Below are 8,018 nucleotides of genomic sequence, written 5' to 3' on the forward strand. Positions count from 1 at the left end.
CAAATGTCTCTACGTGTTTCGACTGTCTTTAGAACAGAGCCACAGGGCATATACATATCTGAAACAACATAGTCGTCTTGTAGGATGCAACTGAAGCTCTTCGTTTTCCTAACGCGATTGTGGGCAGAAGTTTAGAGGCCGGATGTAACCAGCGGGTCGTAGTTTGTGCATTACTGAACACTTCGAGAAACAATTGTATTGAATTGAATGTTTCGGGTGTTCCTTCAGATTCGGAAGATAGTTACATTCTAGCTCAAACATCCCGCAGGACAACGGTGGATAGAAGCGGGCAATGTTCGAACCCGGGACATTCGAGACCACCGAACGTCAGTCCATAGTGCATACCACACGACCGGGCAGCTATCCAATTGTCAAATATATTTTAACTGCTGCACTAAGTTTTATAGAGCTATCTCTCAGAGAAGGACAGTGGATATTTGTATGTACACCAGGGACAGTAAAATAAAAATGTATGTAAAATATTTTACGTCTCGGATGTTCCTTCAGAGTTGAAGATAATCTACATCAGGAAGAAAAGGGAAAATGGTTGGGGATCTTCTTGTTGCGAACAATCTTGACTTTTACTAGTCATCATTTGTATCGACATTCTAGAACTACTCTAGTTTACATGTCTTTCATTTGTTGGTTAGGTCTCATGGTCACAGCTCACTATATACGTTTTTCTTTGTTTACGCAATACACTTGGTTTTTGTTTCCCCTTAAAGCAAAACTTGTTGAATGTATCGATTTTCAATGTTAATTATCAGTCTTTGCTGGATACCGGCAGTGTCCACGACTCCTCCACCACGCAGTGATATTTGTGCTGCAGATTCAAGTTACTTAATTAGCCGTTTTCTTTTGCACCCTCCTATCGCATGGCCGTGTTAATGAACAGATGGCTCGTTGTTATCGATGAAGTGGCTTTCTGATCTTCTGGGTCAAGCCGATAGTATCTAGGATATTTGAACAAAGTGGATCACATTAAAGGGATGGAGAAAGACCAACAATAAGCAAATGGAATGCTGTCTTACGCTGAAGCGCCTCGACGTGCATGGGTCATCGCGAACAGGGCCGGCCTTGGGCAATTGGATGCCCCAGGCGAAGTGAATTTGATGACCCCTTATGAAGTAAACAAAAAATGAACAGCGAAAAAATAAAATTACGCCATTTCTTAAAAAAACTTAGTGTCCTCCAACATTGGGTACACGTTTCGCCATTTCTTAAAAAAAAATATTTTTTTTTAAGTAACGGTTTGTAATTTATGAGATAATGCCTAAACAAGTAGATAATTGATAAGTAATTTCCCAATTTACATCAAATTCTAAGCATTTAATCTACCACAAGATATTTCGAACTTTGCCTTTAATTTATATATTTTGATATTGATTTCAACCGTTTGCTATTTTTTTTGGTTTCCCTATTGAACGAACCCCCCCCCCCCCCCCCAAAAAAAAAAAAAAAAAAAACTGATTTTATCTAGGTCAGTCAGTTCCCTCGGGTCACCTAATTTCGTGCTAAAGACGGGAACCCTCGTCGTAGGTCGTGTTTAAACTCACCTCACTCACGTATTGTACACACACACACATGAACACATACACACACACATACGCACACACACACACACACAATAGTAATTAGGGCTAAGACAGCCTGGAGATGGGGCTGCTAGTACAGTTAAGCTGTTGGTACTTACTTGAATTGCACGCTCATCCCTCCCTACCCACACATACCGTGCCCGCTGGCCAGGCTAAATGACTAAATGAGTTGACTATTTAGGCATGCCATTTAAGTAATGAGTCGCATGTCTCACACAGTATCATCGTATGTATGTTTTTTTTTTCTCGTTTTTTCCCGCTAGGAATAGAAGCACAGCGCTAACGCTGTGGCTTGCGCCCCATTTCATTAATTAATTAATATGCATCTATTAAATCGAATTAATATATCAGCGTTAGATTAAATTAAAAGATAGATGTACATTCATAATGTCTTGTTATTACGCATGGCTCCAGAGGACAGCGGCTGGTAGGGTTCGAAGTCAGGACCACAGTGCTGCATTCTGTGTGTGGCAGTGACGACAGCCTGGGCGCATCCCAGGAAGTCGTTTATAGTTCTCTGGTGGCTAGACTACTGAGCTACGTTACCCAGTCGCAACGTGGCGCCCGGGTGGAAATGACCCTAAGAGGAGACCTTTAAGCCATTATGGTGACAAAATAAGACTTCCGTTTTGTTGCCTGGAAACATTGATCGGGGATGAAAAGAGAGCCCCCGACAACAAGGGGCAGTTCTATTGAGGACACCCGCAAGGTCAGTGTGATACATAAAGGAAAACGTTGGATGTCCTCGGTGTGCTCGGCCTTCGGCCTTCCCTCTGCGACTTTGTCATCAGTGTATCCATAATGATGAAAGGAAGGAAGCTTTCGTTTGGCCAAAGGTTTCAAGCGTCTATGACTCAACTCTCGACAATTACAAAATGTGGTGGCCAGACATTGTACCTAAGTGAACTGATTACTCACGTGCGCCTCTGAGAGCCCTCTCAAGCTTCTAGTGGTGCCGCGTTTTCCCCTCACTAATTCAAAACAGTTTGCAGACTTTTTCATCATAGAGGTTTGGAATTCGCTCCTGCTGAGCTTAGACTTCTTCCTCCAGCCTGCTCTTTGGGGCTGAGCTGAAAGCTCTTTACAGTGGGCGTGCCATGGATTGGGCCCAGTAACAAAATAAACAAAAAACGTATTACATTGAAAATGAACATTTTTACTCTTGCTTTTCCTTTGTCGGGAGTGCGGTGGCCGAGTGTTTAAGCGTTTGGCTTCCGAACCTGGGGTCCTGGGTTCGAATCTCGGTGAAGACTGAGTTTTGAATTTCTGGATGTTTAGGGCGTCCCCGAGTCCACCCAGCTCTAATGGGTACCTGACTTTAGTTGAGGAAAGTAAAGGTAGTTGTGCTGGCGACATGACACCCTGCTCGTTAACCATTGGCTAAAGAAACAGATGAACTTAACATCATCTGCCCTATAGATCGCAATGTCTGAAAGGGCAACTTCACTTGCTTGTCTTCTGTCGTATTCAAATAGTGGTATGACGATGTTAGCAGTGCTTTAAACATATATTAGTTTTATACCTCTTATTTTATTTACAAAAAACATTCAGTGTCACTTGCCTGGCTTTATCCACAAGTGTTTTTTCTCTCTCTCTGTGTATTGTCAAGTGGGTTTTCCTCTTTTACAGCACGAACAAATGAGATTATATATCGTGAAAGTAAAATATCTTAGTAGCTAATCCTGCTCGCGAGTCTCTTCAGAATAGAATGGGATTCCTATTGGAAAGATAATTGTTACTGAAAGTCATCCTAGTTGAATGCGTACACAAGTGTCGAATGTGTTCCATTTAATGGGCTAAGTTTGTTCACGGTGTCAATCTTTTATTCAAGCTATGCCTTGGTGCTGATGATCTGATAGTTTTGTGTAATACTATTTAGATCTGTGTCGATACGAAATTGGGTACTTTAAAACATAGGAGTCTAGTGTCGGTGTTGTCCACATTTTGTAGGCTCAAGCCTATTTGTTTAGTTAATGATTTTTTTTTAAAAACATCTTTAGTATAGCGCGTTTAATCCTGCTTATGGCGTGCTCAGTCGAGACCAATCGTGATAGGCCTGCATTTCGATCTGCTACGTCGCAACCTGTGGGCAGCTTAAACGCATAGCCCGTTAGCACGGCGCACAGACCTGTGACGTGGCAACAAGCTGTCAGTGTGGAGGCCTTGAGTATGGTCTCGGCTCAGTGCGCTCTCGTCTTATCTCTTTTGTGGACAGGTGGGTGGAGGGTCCGGATGCGTGATTTCGCCTAACTTTTCTTTTACTATAGGGAAGGTTTGATTCAATAAATATGCACGGACGTATTCGTCCAAAGATGGCGGAGCTGATGATGATATACTAATTCGGATCAATAAAGCTAGGTTTGCCTTTTCAACTCTCCAAACTATCTGGCGCTCTAAGGCATTATCTCTACACAACAAGATATGAATCTATAATACAAACGTTAAGTCTGTCCTTCTAAACGGTTCAGAAACTTGGAGAGTCACTAAAACAAATATGGAAAAGCTCCAGACCTTTGTTAACAGATGCCTACGCCGGATGTTAGAAATTAGGTGGCAGAAAAGATAACTGCTATCGATTTGTGGGAGAGAACTAGACAAAAGCCCATAGCCCAAGACATCACAAAACGAAAATGGAGCTGGATAGGACACACCCTGCGAAAACCAGCTACCAATGTTGCAAGGCAGGCGCTTGACTGGCACCCACAAGGAAAGAAGAAAGTGGGCAGACCCAATGAAACCTGGAAGAGGTCAGTCATCAGTGAAGCTGAGGGTACTGGAATGGCATGGATGAAGAAAGCTGATCAGAACCGAGTTCGGTGGAGAGGTGTGGTTGCGGCCCTATGCTCCCCTGGGAGTGCACAGGATTAAGTCAAGTATTCGTCCATTGAGTGGAAACATTTTTCTAAGATTTGTTTTTCTTAAAGTATTATTTTAAAATCAAGCACATTGTTAGTTATCCCCCCTCGTCATTTTTTAGTTGTTTAATTCTTAGTCTTCATGACCTTGTTTGTAACATTTGATGTAAGCTACATAACCAGTTGGTTCACTAAATACTTCGAGGCTAACTATCTAACCAGTTGATTCACTAAACACTTCGATGTTTGCTACATAACCAGTTGATTCACTAAACACTTCGATTTTTGCGCTACATAACCAGTTGGTTCACTAAACACTTCGATGTTATCTACATAACCAGTTGGTTCACTAAACACTTCGATGTTTGCTACATAACCAGTTGATTCACTAAACACTTCGATTTTTGCGCTACATAACCAGTTGGTTCACTAAACACTTCGATGTTATCTACATAACCAGTTGGTTCACTAAACACTTCGATGTTTGCAACATAACCAGTTGATTCACTAAACACTTCGATGTTTGCTACATAACCAGTTGGTTCACTAAACACTTCGATGTTATCTACATAACCAGTTGGTTCACTAAACACTTCAATGTTATCTACATAACCAGTTGGTTCACTAAACACTTCGATGTTAGCCACATAACCAGTTGGTTCACTAAACACTTCGAGGCTAACTATCTAACCAGTTGGTTCACTAAACACTTCGATGTTTGCTACATAACCAGTTGGTTCACTAAACACTTCGATGTTAGCTACATAACCAGTTGGTTTACTAAACACATCGATGTAAGCTACATAACCAGTTGATTCACTAAACACATCGATGTTAGCCACATAACCAGTTCGTTCACTAAACACTTCGAGGCTAACTATCTAACCAGTTGGTTCACTAAACACTTCGAGGCTAACTATCTAACCAGTTGGTTCACTAAACACTTCGATGTTTGCTACATAACCAGTTGGTTCACTAAACACTTCGATGTTTGCTACATAACCAGTTGGTTCACTATACACATCGATGTTAGCTACATAACCAGTTGGTTCACTAAACACTTCGATGTTAGCTACATAACCAGTTGGTTCACTAAACACATCGATGTTAGCTACATAACCAGTTGATTCACTAAACACTTCAATTATATCTACATAACCAGTTGGTTCACTAAACACTTCGAGGATAACTATCTAACCAGTTGGTTCACTAAACACTTCGATGTTTGCTACATAACCAGTTGGTTCACTAAACACTTCGATGTTAGCTACATAACCAGTTGGTTCACTAAACACATCGATGTTAGCTACATAACCAGTTGGTTCACCATACACATCGATGTTAGCTATATAACCAGTTGGTTCACTAAACACTTCGATGTTAGCTACATAACCAGTTGGTTCACTAAACACATCGATGTTTGCTACATAACCAGTTGATTCACTAAACACATCGATGTTTGCTACATAACCAGTTGATTCACTAAACACATCGATGTTAGCTACATAACCAGTTGATTCACTAAACACATCGATGTTAGCTACATAACCAGTTGATTCACTAATCACATCGATGTTTGCTACATAACCAGTTGATTCACTAAACACATCGATGTTAGCTACATAACCAGTTGATTCACTAAACACTTCGATGTTAGCTACATAACCAGTTGGTTCACTAAACACTTCGATGTTAGCTACATAACCAGTTGATTCACTAAACACTTCGATGTTAGCTACATAACCAGTTGATTTACTTAGCCCTTCGAGGCTAACTATCTAACTAGTTGGTTCACTAAACACATCGATGTTAGCTACATAACCAGTTGATTCACTAAACACATCGATGTTAGCTACATAACCAGTTGATTCACTAAACACATCGATGTTTGCTACATAACCAGTTGATTCACTAAACACATCGATGTTAGCTACATAACCAGTTGATTCACTAAACACATCGATGTTAGCTACTTAACCAGTTGATTCACTAAACACTTCGATGTTAGCTACATAACCAGTTGATTCACTAAACACTTCGATGTTAGCTACATAACCAGTTGATTTACTTAGCCCTTCGATGCTAACTATCTAACTAGTTGGTTCACTAAACACATCGATGTTAGCTACATAACCAGTTGATTCACTAAACACATCGATGTTAGCTACATAACCAGTTGATTCACTAAACAAATCGATGTTTGCTACATAACCAGTTGATTCACTAAACACATCGATGTTAGCTACATAACCAGTTGATTCACTAAACACATCGATGTTAGCTACATAACCAGTTGATTCACTAAACACTTCGATGTTAGCTACATAACCAGTTGATTTACTTAGCCCTTCGAGGCTAACTATCTAACTAGTTGATTCACTAAACACATCGATGTTAGCTACATAACCAGTTGATTCACTAAACACATCGATGTTAGCTACATAACCAGTTGGTTCACTAAACACTTCGATGTTAGCTACATAACCAGTTAGCCCAATAAGCTTACTCGTCTAATTGCCACATTAAATTCACATATAACCGTCTCCCAACGATGACACTCATTAGACTGCACTAATGCCCTTAACGCTGAAGCAAAACTCGATTGGAGAAGTGGGTCTGAGCCCGCATCTTTCAAATGAACTAATCTATATTTTGTCTGTCTTATTGTTGAGTCTGTTCACGCCTAGTAAGTCTGATATTTAAAGTACCGCAGGCTCGGGATACTGAGCTAATTATTACACGTCCTGCATTGTTGGTTAGAGTAAAAGATAAGAGCAATTCAGATGCTCTTTAAAACAGACAAATGATTCTCATTGCAGTACACGACCTTATTGAAGTAGTTCTATGAAAAGCATCTTCTAATCTAAAGCATGCTAAGTGCGCTTGGATTCTATGCCATGTAGGGAACCCCTTTCGTAACGTTGTACGACATGGCCTAAATCAAATCGTAACGTTGTCACTTGGACAGGTCTTCGTGCCACTTATTGCCCGCTCGAGCTTCACTAATTACGACACAAGTACAACCTCTAGTGGGCTCGTCCTAGGGCCCCCATATTCCAGGACTAACTTGAAGGTCTCCGCCGCTAGCAGCTTCCGTATTGTAGATGTTCCTAGTTCTCGTCTTCCTTTAAACCTGTTACTATTGGTTTAGAAACCAGCCTTAGGAACAGAGCCTGTTTAGTTGGGTTGAAACAGTCTGAAGCAAATCTCGGTTGGGTGTGTGTGTGGGGGGGGGGGGGCTGAGCCCTCATCTTTCAAATAAGATAATGTATATTTTGTCTTATTTGTCGAGTGTAGTCACGACTAGTAACTACTGCGGACTTGTAATGACAGCAATCAATGGACCTCATTCACCAATCGTAAACAAACAACATTTAGCCACGTGATAATATTGATAAAACAATGGGGAAAAAACGTAACACGTGACAGGCTTTATGGATTGGGTAATTTGTATAGAAGAGATAGAGAACCACGTGGCTAAATGGTGTTTGTTTACTCTTGGTGAATGAGGTCCATTATCAAAGGAATGTTTGCACTTCAAGTGTTTGGAAACATTTCTTCGAGATTT

Source organism: Biomphalaria glabrata, chromosome 18 (genome assembly GCF_947242115.1).
Source record: "Biomphalaria glabrata chromosome 18, xgBioGlab47.1, whole genome shotgun sequence".
Classification (NCBI taxonomy): Eukaryota; Metazoa; Mollusca; class Gastropoda; family Planorbidae; genus Biomphalaria; species Biomphalaria glabrata.